Here is a 15,611-nt window from a genome sequence, read left to right on the forward strand (position 1 = left end):
AGCATAGGCATGGCTTCACCTTTTGCAAAATGAAAGGCGGTGGAAACCATATGACAAGAATACTCATGATTTTAGAAATGTTTACTGGACCGAGGCGTTGGGGAGCATTGGTCCAGTCACACAAATGCAGCATCACGTGCATCACCACCGAGAGATTCATTACATAAGAGACATCGAGAGACATGCCACATTGATGAGTGCGTGATGTCAGACCTATCGAGTCCATTCGTCCTTCGTAGGAATGTCTCCCAAGGAGTTTTGGCTCCTCTTACTCCTTCTTCAATATAATGATGTTCTATGGGAATTGAGTAAAAATAAACATTTAAATCCACCATGTCCCAAATGTGAACACGACTGTACAAGCTCAGGAAGGCAGAGGCTGGAAGATGTCTTTACACAATTATCCCCATCTCCATCTGTAATTATTCCCTAATACGGACAACTAAAGTGAGAACAGTAGCTTTCTTTCTCCTTCCTCGTATTTGATCATTGTTTCTCCCTAATGTCAGTGGAGGCACCGACTTGGTAACCACAGCCATATGTCCTTAACGTACGTGGAAAATACATACAATGTGCCTGTAAATGTATACATTTTGGGCATTTGTGCGCTCTGTAAACTTGTAATTCATCAACCTGGAACACCGCCTTGGACCCTGAGCATCAGAAGGCACAACAGAACATGTTGGCCTTTTGGACTAAAGGATTATAAATACCCACAGAATTAATGTAGGTGATCTGATTTGCATATCTGCTCACAGTCTCATGATCCATGCAAAGTGACTGTGTATGAACGTTTTCATCTCAAAATACTAACATTTAGGGGCGCCTGGGTGGCTCAGTCGGTTGAGTGTCCCGACTTTGGCTCAGGTCATTATCTCATGGTTCGTGGGTTCGAGCCCCACGTCGGGCTCTGTGCTGACAGCTAGGAGCCTGGAGCCTATTTCAGATTCTGTCTCCCTCTCTTTCTGCCCCGACCCTGCTTGTGCTCTCTCTGTCTCTAAAATAAAGATTAAAAAAGGGGCGCCTGGGTGGCGCAGTCGGTTAAGCGTCCGACTTCAGCCAGGTCACGATCTCGCAGTCTGTGAGTTCGAGCCCCGCGTCAGGCTCTGGGCTGATGGCTCGGAGCCTGGAGCCTGTTTCCGATTCTGTGTCTCCCTCTGTCTCTGCCCCTCCCCCGTTCATGCTCTGTCTCTCTCTGTCCCAAAAATAAATAAAAAAAAAAAAAAAAAACGTTGAGAAAAAAAAAAAAAAAGATTAAAAAAAATTAGAGTGTATTAAAACCAAACTTTGCTTAATATCTGTTATTAGTAAAAAAAAAACAAGAAACAAAGGGGAAAAAAAGAAAAAGAAAAATCCTTTGCTAGTTTTTTCTTTTAGTTTTTTTTGTTGTTGTTTTTTGTTTTTTGGTGGCAATACAGAGATTAATGGTGTCAGAAAAGGAATATAATTGCCATTGTAATTTGAAAAGTTCTGGAAACGTTTAGTGCTGCCCTTTTGAAAGAGGACTGTATGACATTGAACAAGATGGTGAAGACACTTTATTCTTTGGAAATGAGTCCTATAATCCCTGTCCAGTTGGGCTCCATTTTTCCCCTGGAGGGATGTGTCCATGTCTGTATCTTGTAGGAATAATTTCCAGCCACCTTAATAGCCACTCGGCACATACTTGGGCAGGACAAACATCCTGCTGGGATGGAGTTCTCCATGTGAAACAAAGCAGATTGCATGAGCTCTCAAGGTCAGTTGTGAAGCTCAAATACAGGGAAAGGAACCAAAACTCAAGATCGGAAACTGTAGGGGAATAAGATATCAATATGCTTCTAGACTTTTCTCCTCTCTCCTCCTCCTGCAGTCGTATAATGTGCTTTTCATAAAACAAATATAAGTAAATCCCCTGTGCCTTGAGGGGGCTGGAAACAGGCGTGATGAGTCTCAACTTCTCCCGTGTCTCCCTTATAAAGTTGCTATTGTCACACCAGAGCCTGATGTACCCCCTGCCTGTGCCAAATGCAGACATGCTCAGAGCCATTTACTTAATAAAGTCTATTTCAGACACATTTACACCATTCCATAAATATTAATATGGAGAGCCATATGAAATGGGCAATATTCAGGCACGGCAATTTTGTACATTCATAATATAGCTCCACAAGTGCATTGAATTAATGCAGGCAAAGGCATGGGTGTTCTTTAAGAAAATGAGGGGCGCCTGGGTGGCTCAGTTGGTTAAGCGGCCGACTTCGGCTCAGGTCATGATCTCGCGGTCCGTGAGTTCGAGCCCCGCGTCGGGCTCCGTGCTGACAGCTCAGAGCCTGGAGCCTGTTTCAGATTCTGTGTCTCCCTCTCTCTGACCCTCCCCCTTTCATGCTCTGTCTCTCTCTGTCTCAAAAAATGAACAAACGTTAAAAAAAAAATTAAAAAAAAAGAAAATGAACTGAGGAAATCCGTAGGACTTTGTTTTGCTCAGCATCATGGCTGAAGCATACTCAGTACCCCTTTGCCATTGTGCTACGTGCTATACCCTCCTCCTATATCTGGTCCTCCTCTACTTCTGGGAACACGCCTTTGGAGGTCAGTGTGTTCAGGTGAACACACTTCAGATTTTGCATGGTGAGGCATAACTCAAAGTGGTGTAGGTCACTTCTGGGTCAAGGTAACCATCTTGGCTTGCCTCTGTTTTCTGCTGCTAGAAAGCCTGACACCCTGTGTTGACATGGTGCCATCATGAGATGGCAGGAGTCTCCATTGAGCAGTCTGTGAGTGACAAGGATGAGCGGAATCTCTCCGCTAATCACACTGGGGTTGAAGTGTGGGCAAGAAATACACCTTTGCCTGACACCAGTGAGATTTTGGAGTGGTTAGGTATTGTCCTAGAACCTGGCTTGTTCTCACTGAAAGTCTCCGAGTGGGAGGCAGACAGTACTCAGTTGTGCTTGCTGTTGATGATGAGGTTGTAGTCAGCATTTATATAAAATCCAGAGGGTATAAACGGCCACTGCAAAATCCCTGGCTGGTCCCGGAGATTGCAACCCACTAGAAATCCTATTTGGAAACATCTTTTCTTGGGAGGTTATCGAAATTCCTGACATTATGAGTTCTAAAGTGGTTGGGCCCTTTCCAGCTTGATATATGGCTTTGATAAATCTCATTAAGTCAGAAACCCCAAGAGGGTAGGGCATAGGTCTTTGGAGTGGTAAGCAGTTCCTGGTTTTGTCTGAGCGATAGAGAACTGTTGTAAAAACATCCTGAGCATTCACAAACACTTCTAATATCACTAGCAATTAATAATAAATGGCACTCAGAACTGACTATCCAGAGTCAATATACAGAAATGTCACCCTTTTGGAGTAGAGCTATTTTGACATGTTAAATTCCAATAATATTAGACTCGGCTGTCATTTCAGTGTACATGGTTGAGGACTTGGGTAAAATTATTAGAGTCATGACCACAGGGAAAAATTAAAAGTTAGGCTTGATGGAAAGAGGGAAGAGTTGATCTTAGTAGAAAATATGAATTTATGCAGAGCATATCTGTATCCTCCAAATCTTGCTTTTATCCCTATGGGAAGAGAGATTCTTTGAACCATTATATTTATAGATACAATTATAAATGTAGTTTAATCTTTTCAATTATAAGAAACTCAACAGACAAAATCTGACACAAACACAATAGGAACAAGCCCAAGGCCACATAGTTTGGGGTAGATAAAACCCCATTCCACAAAACATCGAGAAATGAACAAAGGATATGTTGTCACTATTTTCTGCTGCTGTGTTTAATCAGGCTGGAGACATCACAATGCACGTCTGCTTACATTCTTGTTTAGCAATAATAAAGTCTATTGACAGCATTTATTTTACAGCACAATGCTGTACCAATCTAATATGAAATTAAAATAGTAGTAATTAAAAGGGAACATGAGTCAAAGAGGGCATACAGTGAGTCAGAATTATTTCATGTGGGCAATGAACCTAGCTTTCTTGCACAAGAAATATGACTTTGCATAAAGAGAATGAATTCCTTCTTTGAGCAGAAATAATGGTTGGAAATGCTTGAGTTATTTGTGTCAAATTTAGGGGGGAAAAGCTTAGCTGATTCAAAACTTTCATTGGTGAAAATTAAGTGATTATATAACATAGGAGAGAGCGACAACTTTATGATACTTTACCGAAGGTCATGATTATGATGCAGGCAGAATTTCTCTTTTCTATCATCCTCCCCCCCCTTTCATTTTGCTCCTCATTTTCTATGGCCTCCACAGCCCAGGGGGCCCCAAAAGCCACATTTCCATGACCTGGAGGCTTGCTTTTTCTCTGGTCTCTAGCCTTTCTTAGGTCCCCTCTTGGTGCTGATTCATCTAGGATGATGTTTGGGACAGATTAGTAATGGCTGCTCTCATGGATGGTCTGCCGATTCTAAGACAGTAAGTTTACTTGCCGATGGAATTGGCCAGTCTTCAGAGGTCTGAGCTTTAACAAAAGCCATGGCTTGGGACCAGGCACTTGGACCTACCTGGAACTCTGGAGAGTGATGGTCTATCTGTGTCCCCATAACTGGGAAGTGGATCTTGGGGAGAAGCTGTGAAAGATCATGAAAGGTACCACTGCGTTATTCAAGAACTTTTTTCTTTGTCCATTGAGACAGTTTCTGTTTTCAAAGTCTGGTCAGCCTTCTTCCTTGGTTTCTCTAAAAGACAAGGTCGCTGCTTTTATAGACATGACTCCACTGAGCATCTGATAAAGGTCTGATGTTACTCTACAGGACACCGTAACAAAAGACATGAGAATTAGTTATTGTTTATTTTCCAGTTTACTTTAATCTTATTAAACAGTCCTAATTTAACATTAAGGAAGATTAAAAAATAAAATCAGTGTGATGTGATGGACTTGGAGGTCAAGGGTATTTTGATAGCATGAATGTATGTTTGGTGTCTGAAGTGACTTCAGGTGTATCTGGTTTGAACAACTGGGCAGAGCTGTCTTCTAAAGTAGTAAGGTCCAGGGGCACCTGAGTGGCTTAGTCGGTTAAGCTGATTTCAGCTCAGGTCATGATCTCATGGTATGTGAGTTCCAGCCCCCATGTAGGGCTCTGTGCTGACAGCATGGATCCTGATTGGGATTCTTTCCCTCCCTCTCTCTCTCTGCCCCTCCTCCCCAAATAAATAATAAATAAACTTAAAAAAAAATAATAACGTAGCAAGGTTGAGGGTCAGAGACCTGCTGAGTGCTGGTTGGAGTCCTTGCCCAGAGTGCAAACCCTAACCCCGGAATCTCTGTTTAAACACAAAGTATCAACTACAAGAAAAAATTTAGAAAGGTAACAAATACTTGGAGACTGAAGAACATCTTACTAAAGAATGAATCAGCTAACCAAGCAGTTAAAGAGGAAATTAAAAAGTATATGGAACTCAATGAAAATGATAACACCACAACCCAAAACCTCTGGACACAGCAAAGGTGGTCATAAGAAGAAAGTATATAGTTGGGGCGCCTGGGTGGCTCAGTCGGTTAAGCGTCCGACTTCGGCTCGGGTCATGACCTCATGGTTCGTGGGTTCGAGCCCCGCGTCGGGCTCTGTGCTGACAGCTTGGAGCCTGGGGCCTGTTTCAGATTCTGTGTCTCCCTCTCTCTCTGACCCTCCCCCATTTATGCTCTGTCTCTCTCTGTCTCAAAAATAAATAAACGTTAAAAAAAATTAAAAAAAAAAAAAAAAGAAGAAAGTATATAGCAATCCAGTCCTTCCAAGAAGGAAGAAAAATCTCAGATACACAACCTAACCTTACGCCTTAAGGAGCTGGAATAAGAATAGCAAATAAAACCCCAAACCAGCAGAAGACAGGAAATAATTAAGATTAGAGCAGACGTTAATGCTATTGAAACCAAAAACAAACAAACAAACAAAAAAAAAACAAAAAACCAGTAGAACAGATCAGTGAAACCAGAAGCTTCTTCTTTGAAAGAATTAACAAAATTGATAAACCAGTAGCCAATTTGATCAAAAAGAAAAAGGAAAGGACCCAAATAAATAAAATCAAGAATGAAAGAGGAGAGATCACAACCAAAACAACAGAAATAAAAACAATAATAAGAGAATATTATGAGCAATTATATGCCAATAAAATGGGTAATCTGGAAGAAATACACAAATTCCTAGAAACATATACACTACCAAAACTGAATCAGGAAGAAATAGAAAATTTGGACAGGCCCATAACCAGTAAGGAAATCGAATTAGTAATCAAAAATCCCCAAAAAAACAAGAGTCCAGGGCCAGATGGCTTTCCAGGGGAATTCTACCAAACATTTAAGGAAGGGTTAACACCTATTCTCTTGAAGCTGTTCCAAAAAATAGAAATGGAAGGGAAACTTCCAAACCCTTCTGTGAAGCCAGCATTACCTTGATTCCAAAACAAGACAGAGACCCCACTAACAAGGAGAACTGTAGACCAATTTCCCTGATGAACATGGATGCAAAAATCTTCAACAAGATATTAGCCAACCAGCTCCAACAATACATTAAAAAAAATTATTCACCACGACCAAGTGGGATTTATACCTGGGATGCAGGGCTGGTTAAATATCCGCAAAACAATTACTGTGATTCATCACATCAATAAAAGAAAGGACAAGAACCATATGATCCTCTCAACAGATGCAGAGAAAGCATTTGACAAAATGTTTTTGATAAAAACCCTCAAGAAAGTAGGGATAGAAGGAGCATACTTCGAGATCATAAAAGCCATATATAAACGACCCAACGGTAATGTATCCTCAATGGGGAAAAACTGAGAGCTTTCTCCCTAAGGTCAGGAACAAGACAGGGATGTCCACTCTCGCCACTGTTATTCAACATAATATTGGAAGTCTTAGCCTCAGCAATGAGACAACACAAAGAAATAAAAGGCATCCAAATTGGCCAGGAGGAGGTCAAACTTTCCCTCTTCACAGGTGACATGATACTCTATATGGAAAACCCAAAAGATTCCACCAAAAAACTGCTGGAACTTATTCATGAATTCAGCAAAGTTGCAGGATACAAAATCAATGCACAGAAACTGGTTGCATTCCTATTCACCAACAATGAAGCGACAGAAAGAGAAATCAAGAAATCGATCCCATTTACAGTTGTACCCAAAACCATAAAATACATAGGAATAAATCTAACCAAAGAGATGAAAAATCTATACACTGAAAACTATAGAAAGCTTATGAAAGAAATTGAAGAAGACACAAAAAAATGGAAAAAGATTCCATGCTCCTGGATAGGAGGAACAAATATTAAAATGTCGATACTACCGAAAGCATTCTATATATTCAATGCAATCCCTATCAAAATAACACCAACATTCTTCACAGAGCTAGAACAAATAATCCTAAAACTTGTATGGAACCAGAAAAGACCCCAAATAGCCAAAGCAATCTTGAAAAAGAAAACCAAAGCTGGAGGCATCACAATCCCGGACTTCACGATATAGTACAAAGCTGTAATCACCAAGACAGTATGGTACTGGCACAAGAACAGACACTCAGATCAATGGAACAGAATAGAGAATCCAGAAATGGACCCACAAACGTATGGCCAGCTCATCTTTGACAAAGCAGGAAAGAATATCCAGCAGAATAAAGACAGTCTTTTTAGCAAGTGGTGCTGGGAACACTGGACAGTGACATGCAGAAGAATGAACCTGCACCACTTTCTTACCCCATACACAAAAATAAACTCAAAATGGATGAGACCTAAACATAAGACAGGAAGCCATCAAAATCCTTGAGGAGAAAGCAAGCAAAAACCTCTTTGATCTTGGCCGCGGCAACTTCTTACTCAACACGTCTCCAGAGGAAAGGGAAACAAAAGCAAAAATGAACAACTGGGACCTCATCAACATAAAAAAATTAAAAAAAACAAAACAAACAAAAAAACCCCTTCTGCACAGCGAAGGAAACCATCAGCAAAACTAAGAGGCAACTGACAGAATGGGAGAAGATATTTGCAAGCCACATATCAGATTAAGGGTTAGGATCCAAAATCTATAAAGAACTTATCAAACTCAACACCCAAAAAACAAGTAATCCAGTGAAGAAATGGGCAAAAGACATGAAGAGACACTCCTCCAAAGAAGACATCCAGATGGCCAACTGACACATGAAAAAATGCTCAACATCACTCTTCTTCAGGGAAATACAAATCTAAACCACAATGAGATACCACCTCACACCTGTCAGAATGGCTCACATTAACAACTCAGGCAACAACAGGTGTTGGTGAGGATGCGGAGAAAGAGGATCTCTTTTGCATTGTTGGTGGCAATGCAAGCTGGTGCAGCCACTCTGGAAAACAGTATGGAGGTTCCTCAAAAAACCAGAAATAGAACTACCCTATGACCCTGCAATTGCACTACTAGGTACTTATCCAAGGGATACAGGTGTGCTGTTTCGAAGGGACACATGCACCCTAATGTTTATAGCAGCACTATCAACAATAGCCAAAGTATGAAAAGAGCCCAAATGTCCTTCGATGGATGAATGGATAAAGAAGATGTGATATAGATATACAATGGAGTATTACTCAGCAATCAAAAAGAATGAAATCTTGCCAATTGCATTTACGTGGATGGAACTGGAGGCTATTATGCTAAGTGAAATTAGTCAGAGAAAGACAAAAATCCTAGGACTTCACCCATATGAGGACTTTAAGAGACAAAACAGATGAACATAAGGGAAGGGAAGCAAAAATAATATAAAAACAGGGAGGGGGACAAAACATAATAGACTCTTAAATGTGGAGAACAAACAGAGGGTTACTGGAGGGGGTGTTGGAGGGAGGATGGGCTAAATGGGTAAGGGGCAGTAAGGAATATACTCCTGAAATCATTGTTGCACTATATGCTAATTTGGATATAAATTAAAAAAAAATAATAACAAACGAACCACAAAGCAGACCTCACTAAAGGGCCCAGGGTGTGCATGTATGTGGAATAATGCCAGTTCCATTTCACCCTGAAGGAAATGGTTCATAGCCTGTTCCTTGTCCCTGGTGGGTCTGTAGTGTCCTGAATAAGAAAGACAGAACAAAGCCAGCCTGGTGACCTAGGAATCTAAAATTCACATATATAATTATGGAGATCGCCTATTGTTGACAAAAACACAAACTATTGATTGTTGCTGCTGGAGTTTGCATTTGAATATGTGAGAGCGAATTCCTCTCTCTTTATATCTGCCTCTGTTCCTGTGCTTTCTCTGAAGCCCTTTCAAGCTAATTGCTTTGCTTGTACTGTAATCTGACATCAGAGAATAACTCAAGTACAAATTTCCCCACTTCTTAAGAAACCTGCACTACCATATAATTGAAGCTATTTCAAGTCTTTTGCAAAGCTATTATGAAGAATTCTGTTTTAGTCTAGTTTTATTTATTACTTAGACCAGCTCTGTTCTTTAAGTGCCTCTCTATGCCCCAACATGAGGGGGTTCATTTGCAAGAGCAAGGAGTCCAGATACCTGCAGGGTAGGGGGGAGGGGTAGAAAATCTATCCTTGATGAAAATGGAAACTCAGCTTTAGGGGCAGTTTCATTAGAGTCTAGAGTTGGTCAAAAGCAATCAAAAATGAGCGTTGGGACCTCGACCGTAACCAGGCCCTACCTATGTATTATGGCCAAATTATGTGCCCCCCAGATTCTTGTTTTGGAGTCCCAACCCCCAGGACCTCAGAATATGACTGCATTTGGAGATGGGGTCTTTAAATATAATTTAAAATGAGGTCCGATGGATACACGCTAATCCAAATGATGTGTCCTCTTAAGAAGAGGACAGTTGCACATAGATATGCACGAAAGTGATGAAAAAGAATCTCTGTGAGAACATGAACTTCTGTTGGTTAAGCTCCTCGGTGGTACATAGTCATGGGCAAACAGAGCTGGCCAATACACTCTGAAGGACTGCTGTGTATGTGTGTGCGTGCACACGTGTGTGTGTGCACGCACACACATGTATTTGAGTGTAGCCGTCTTTCAAAGATATGTCCAGAGACCCAACTCACACCCTGCCCCCTAAAGCAACAGGATATACATCTTGAGGTGATCACAAAATCACATTCTTACGGCGTTATGATAGGCAAAATAATAGCCGCCCAGAGATTTCCATGTCCCAATCCCCACAACCTGGGAAAATGACACATTCGTAACAAAAAGGTACTTCGCAGATTCAGTTAAAGTCATGGATCCTGAAATAAGGAGATCATGCTGGATTCTCTGAATGGGCCCCATTGAATCATTTGTTTAAAGTCATGGCGGGAGCCAGGAGAGTCTAGCAGCCGCAGCAGCAGAAGACAAAATGCAATAGTGTGAGAAGAATTGCATGCATCCTTCCTGGCTCTGAGACAAGGCTGACTTCCTGCAAGGACTGTAGAGGTCACTCCGGGTGCAAAGGACAGCCACAAAGCCAACAGGGATCTCTGCCCTACAACTGCGAGGACTGGACTTTGACACCCACCTGGATGCATTCGAAAATGGTTTCTTCCCAGAGCCTGCGGATAAGAGCCCAGCCTGGGTGAAACCTTAACTTTAGCCTTGGGGGACCCTCTACACTTGAGAAAGTGTAGTTGGGAGACCCCAACTACACTTGAGAAATGCAGAATGGGCACGCCTGGGTGGCTCAGTCAGTTTGCGTCCGACTTTGGCTCAGGTTGTGATCTCGTGGTTCAAGTTCAAGCCCTGCATCTGGCTCTGAAGAGCCCCTGCTTTGACTCTTCTGTGTCCCTCTCTCTCTGCTCCTCCCCTGCTCATGCTCTCTCTCAAAAATAGATAATAAACATTAAAAAAAAAGAAATGCAGAACAGTGAGCTAATGAACAGGTATTGTTTGAAGCTGCTAACTCTGTGGTAATTTGTTACATCAGCAATAGAAAACTAATACGGATGCATCTTGCCATAATTTTGCCTCTCTGTCTGTTGACCTCAGGTGATTTTGCCACTTGCTACATAAAATATGGTCTGTGGACCCGCAGCATAGGCATCTCCTGGGAATTTGTTAGAAATGTAGAACTTTGGGCCACGTGCAGATGTGCTGAATCAGAATCTGTGTTTGGATAAGATGCCCAGGTAATTTGTTGCGAACACAGCTGCTACCTGTCTGCACTCAGAGCTCCGATCAAAACGAGAAACTTATTTGTTACTGATTTCTTCTTATTTCTTACCGATTTCTTAGCTAGCATCAAGATGAGAAGTTTCCAAAAAATCACTTAGAATACATCTTCTAGAGACACCACCAAGGAAACAGCACTTTATGTGAGGTTTCTTAATCTTCATCTGTTTGCAGCCTTGTAAATACACGTAATTCTCGTGGTCTGTTTCATTGCTGGCAAATCTTGTGTTAATGCCACGTTGACAGGAATGTTCCTGGGAACGTGACTTCAGCCCGGATCTTGGCATTTTCAGTTCCAAAGTCGTTTTTGCATGTGAACCCTAATTCAGGCAGGGCAGATCAGCAGAGCAGGGATGCCAGGACCAGAAGGTGGAGGGCATTAGGCGTTCATAAAACCACCTTAACATCCTCCCTTTCATCATGACAACCTCTGGGCTTCCTGAAGCGTCTCTCTGTCTACTTCCTGTAGCCACTGGAGTGTATGATTCTCTGAATCCAGCCACTCTTTCTTTCGTCACTCAGTGTGTCAGCTCCTTAAACCCGGGGTGATCATTTCTCCTTGACAACTGGTCTGGGGACTTAGTGAGCATGTTAATAACCCATCTGTCTTCTCTCTAATCTGGGTTATCTCGTCTTTACAAGACTCTCCATCACTCCCAGCCACCCAGATCCTTGATCTCAGCCACAGCCATATTCTCAGTGCCTATTTTTGTCCCACACAAGGTGATATCAGCCTAGATTTGTCCACCCTTAGTTTTCGTTTTGTCTGCTCACTACTGCACTAACCAGGCAATTTACCTACGAACTGGTCTTCCGAGCATCCTGCTTGTCAAAGATTAAGCTAACGTGCAACTCTTATCTAGCTTTTTAAGAGATCACATATTCCTAAGTACACCTTCTGAGAGGCAAACCCAGATGCATGTAAGAATAACAACAGACTCAACGTGTAAGTCTAATGACTAATACAGGTAAGTGTGAGATTAATGTGTTGAACGAAAACTCCTACTAATGCATTCAGAGGGGGTGTTCATCAAAACACAACATTCAGGGGCGGCTCAGTCGCTTGAGCATCTGACTCTTGATTTGGCTCAATCCCGGGGTTTGGGATTGAGCTCTGCATCGGGCTCCACGCTGAGCGTGGAGACTGCCTAGGATTCTCTCTCTCCCTTTCTCTCTCTGCCCCTCCCCTGCTTGCTTGCTCTCTTTCTTATTCTCTGTCTCTCTGAAATTAAACATGGGCGCCTGGGTAGCTCCATCGGTTGAGGGTCTGACTTTGGCTCAGGTCCTGATCTCATGTGAGTTCAAGCCCTACATTGGATTGTGCTGTCAGCATGGAGCCTGCTTTGGATCCTCTGTCTCCTCTCTCTCTGCCCCTCCCCTGCTTGTCCTCTCTCTTTCTCTCTCCCTCACACACACACACACAAAAATACATAAACATGTAAAAAATAAGTAAATGAAAATAAATTAGATTAAAAGCCAACCCCCCCCCCCCAACACACAGCATTCAAGGAGTGAAAAGATCAGTTAGGGCATTGGAAAAGGTAGTTATGACACATAACAGATAAAAAAAAAAAAGCCTTACATACTGGATGTAGAAAGAATGCCTATAAATCAAAACCAAATACACAGAAAACACAACTGAAAGATGGGGCTGAATAAGCACTATGAAAAGACACCATCTAAGTAACCAAGAAGCAGGGGCGCCTGGGTGGCTCAGTGGGCTGAGTGTCCGAACGGCTCAGGTCATGATCTCATGGTTCATGGGTTCGAGCCCCGCATCTGGCTTTGTGCTTTGGATTCTCTGTGTCCTTCTCTTTCTGTCCCTCCCCTCCCCCTTGTGGTCTCTCTCAAAAAGAAATAAACATTTAAAAAATTAAATAAATAGCCAAAACCATATTTAAAGTGTCCCAAATGTATTAGTCATCAGGAGAATGCATATTGAACCCACAGTGTCTTACCACCGTACAACCTCCAGAAGCTGCTCAAATGGAAAACACAGACAATATCGAGTGTTGGTGAGGAAGCCAAGTAACCAGAACTCTTCTCGGTGTGTGCACTTCTTGGTCTGGAAAACTCATGGCACCTGCCAAAGCACGATTGTGTGCTCAGCAATTCCGGTCTTAGAAATGCACACGTGTGTGCACCATCCACACAGAAGAGAGTGCTTTTTAGCAGCGCTGTTCGTAATCACCTCACACAGGAAGCAAACCGCGTGGTCGTCTGCAATCAACTGAGTAAGAAAATATTGAAGAACGGGGCACATGAGTGGCTCAGTCGGTTGATTATCTGACTCTGGCTCAGGTCATGATCTCGCTGCTGTCAGCGCAGAGGCCCCTTCAGATCCTCTGTCCCCTCTCTCTGCCCTTCCCCTGCTCACACGCTCTCTCTCAAAAATAAATAAAAACTGAAAAAAAGGAAACAAAATATTGAAGAAGTGTTGACAAAGGAAATATCCTTTGGACTCGGCGTTAAAGAATGAATTGGATTTCATCCCTGAGTTGGTCTGAGTTTGCTTCTACTCATTTTAATGCCATGCACATTCTTTTTATTTAACCTATGTCTTAGCACCACGAACTTACCTCTTTATGTTTCTGGTTACTCACCGGTGTATTTCCCACGCCTGACCCAGGGCCCAGTGGAGAACGGATGCCCACAGATGCATAAGTGCCTGTCTGCTAGGGAAAAAAAAAATCAGATAAAACAACTTTTCAGATGGTGAAAGCATTGCCTGCCATTTTTCCCTTTCAGGTTTATTCAAAAGGTCACTTGCAAACTTTAAAAGGGGATTTAATTACAAGAGAGAACATCTGCTATGCGGTGTCTCAATCACTTATGTTGGCTTACTGGGTTTGGCTGCTTCTAAAGACAAGTGGATTCTGGAGAATGGGAATTCCAACTTTCTCATCCCCACATGAAAAGGCATTGCGAACTGGTGGTAAGAGGCACCCCAGATAGCTGCGTCCTTGGCCGTCCTCCTCGACCTCTATTTACTTGTCTTAAGAGACAGACTCTTCAGTGAAGGAGCCTCGTGTCTGAAAATTTCTCTTATTCTTCAAAGTCTGGAAAGAAAGCTAGTTCTCTGAAGAGGAGGGGATGATACTGATCACTGGTTCTTAAATAATAATACTGTCATAATAAAGAGCCTTAAGCTGTCTCCTCTAGAGATGTGGAATTCATAACCCCGACATAAAAATGCCATTGTGAAAGAAACCTTGCAAAGAACACTTCTGTTTAATTTGAGGCATAAAAATGCCCTTTTTTTTTTTTTTGAGAAATCCTTGTGTAGAATCTTTATGTTTAATCTGCAGGTATAATGACAAAAAGAGGGAATGATGATTTATATCTTGTCACAGCTGAGCCCTTTTCCCCAGAGTTTTGGCCTCTCCACTCACTCGTGTTCCTCTGTGATGTGGTCCGGAGGGGATGTGATACCCCACACTCAAGAATGCATTTCAGGACATCACATGCAGGGGAAGACTCTTTGTTATTCGCAGTATCTGATCCGCATGGAAAGCTGGCATACGCTTGACCGGGAGCACCTGGAGGAAGCTAAGCCCGGATTCTTGCTGTTTCTGGAATTCTCGGTTTGGCTTCTGATCTTGGGCAAATAGATGAATCCTTGTGACCTGGTTACTTCACATGCATGAATAAGATATGTTAGACTAAAGGGTCTGACTCCATTTTTGACATTTTCCTGCTGACAGCTTTCACAGAGAGCTCCTCCCCTTCTGTCCTACCTGAGAATGAGACAGTAAGAATGCCCGTGTGTGCCCTCCTTTGGCTAGGGTGGGAGGTGTAAGGTGTGCAAGCCCCAACCGGTGTTCAGGAACCCTCACACCATCTCCGTGCCCTAACCATCGTGGAAGGTCAGCTGTCTCTTTTCTATGTGTCCAGAGCCAGTTTGAACCAGCATGGGAGCCTGCCTTATTGTCCCCCAGAAAGCCTCATGATGGGAGTAATAAATCTTTTCATACATTCTTGACACCTGTCTTGACTTCTTTTTCTTTCATGTTTATTTATTTTTGAGATACATAGAAAGCACGAGTGGGGAAGGGGCAGACAAGGAGGGAGACAGAGGATGTGAAGCGGGCTCCAAGCTGTCAGCGCAGAGCCCGACGCGGGGCTCGAACTCACAAACCACGAGAGCATGACCTGAGCCAAAGTCAGACGTTTCGCCGTCTGAGCGACCCAGGCGCCCTAACACTTGTCTTGACTTCTAAACCAGCCTAAATCCCAGCCCTGAGCATTGCCACAGAGGGCCAGTATCATTCTGCAGAACAAGCAGGCCTTCACTCCTCTGAGCCGAAAATGCACTCACCCATCGATATTGGGATAACTTGCCTTTTATAGACTTTCTAATAGTGATGTATTTCATTTACTGCTCCCTCCTTACGTGCCATCTGTATGGGATTTTGAGCCTGAAATGATTCTCTCCCCTGTGAGCTGCCATAGTGTTTGCTTGTCACTCTCTTGAG

This window comes from Neofelis nebulosa, chromosome X (assembly GCF_028018385.1).
Source record: "Neofelis nebulosa isolate mNeoNeb1 chromosome X, mNeoNeb1.pri, whole genome shotgun sequence".
Classification (NCBI taxonomy): Eukaryota; Metazoa; Chordata; class Mammalia; order Carnivora; family Felidae; genus Neofelis; species Neofelis nebulosa.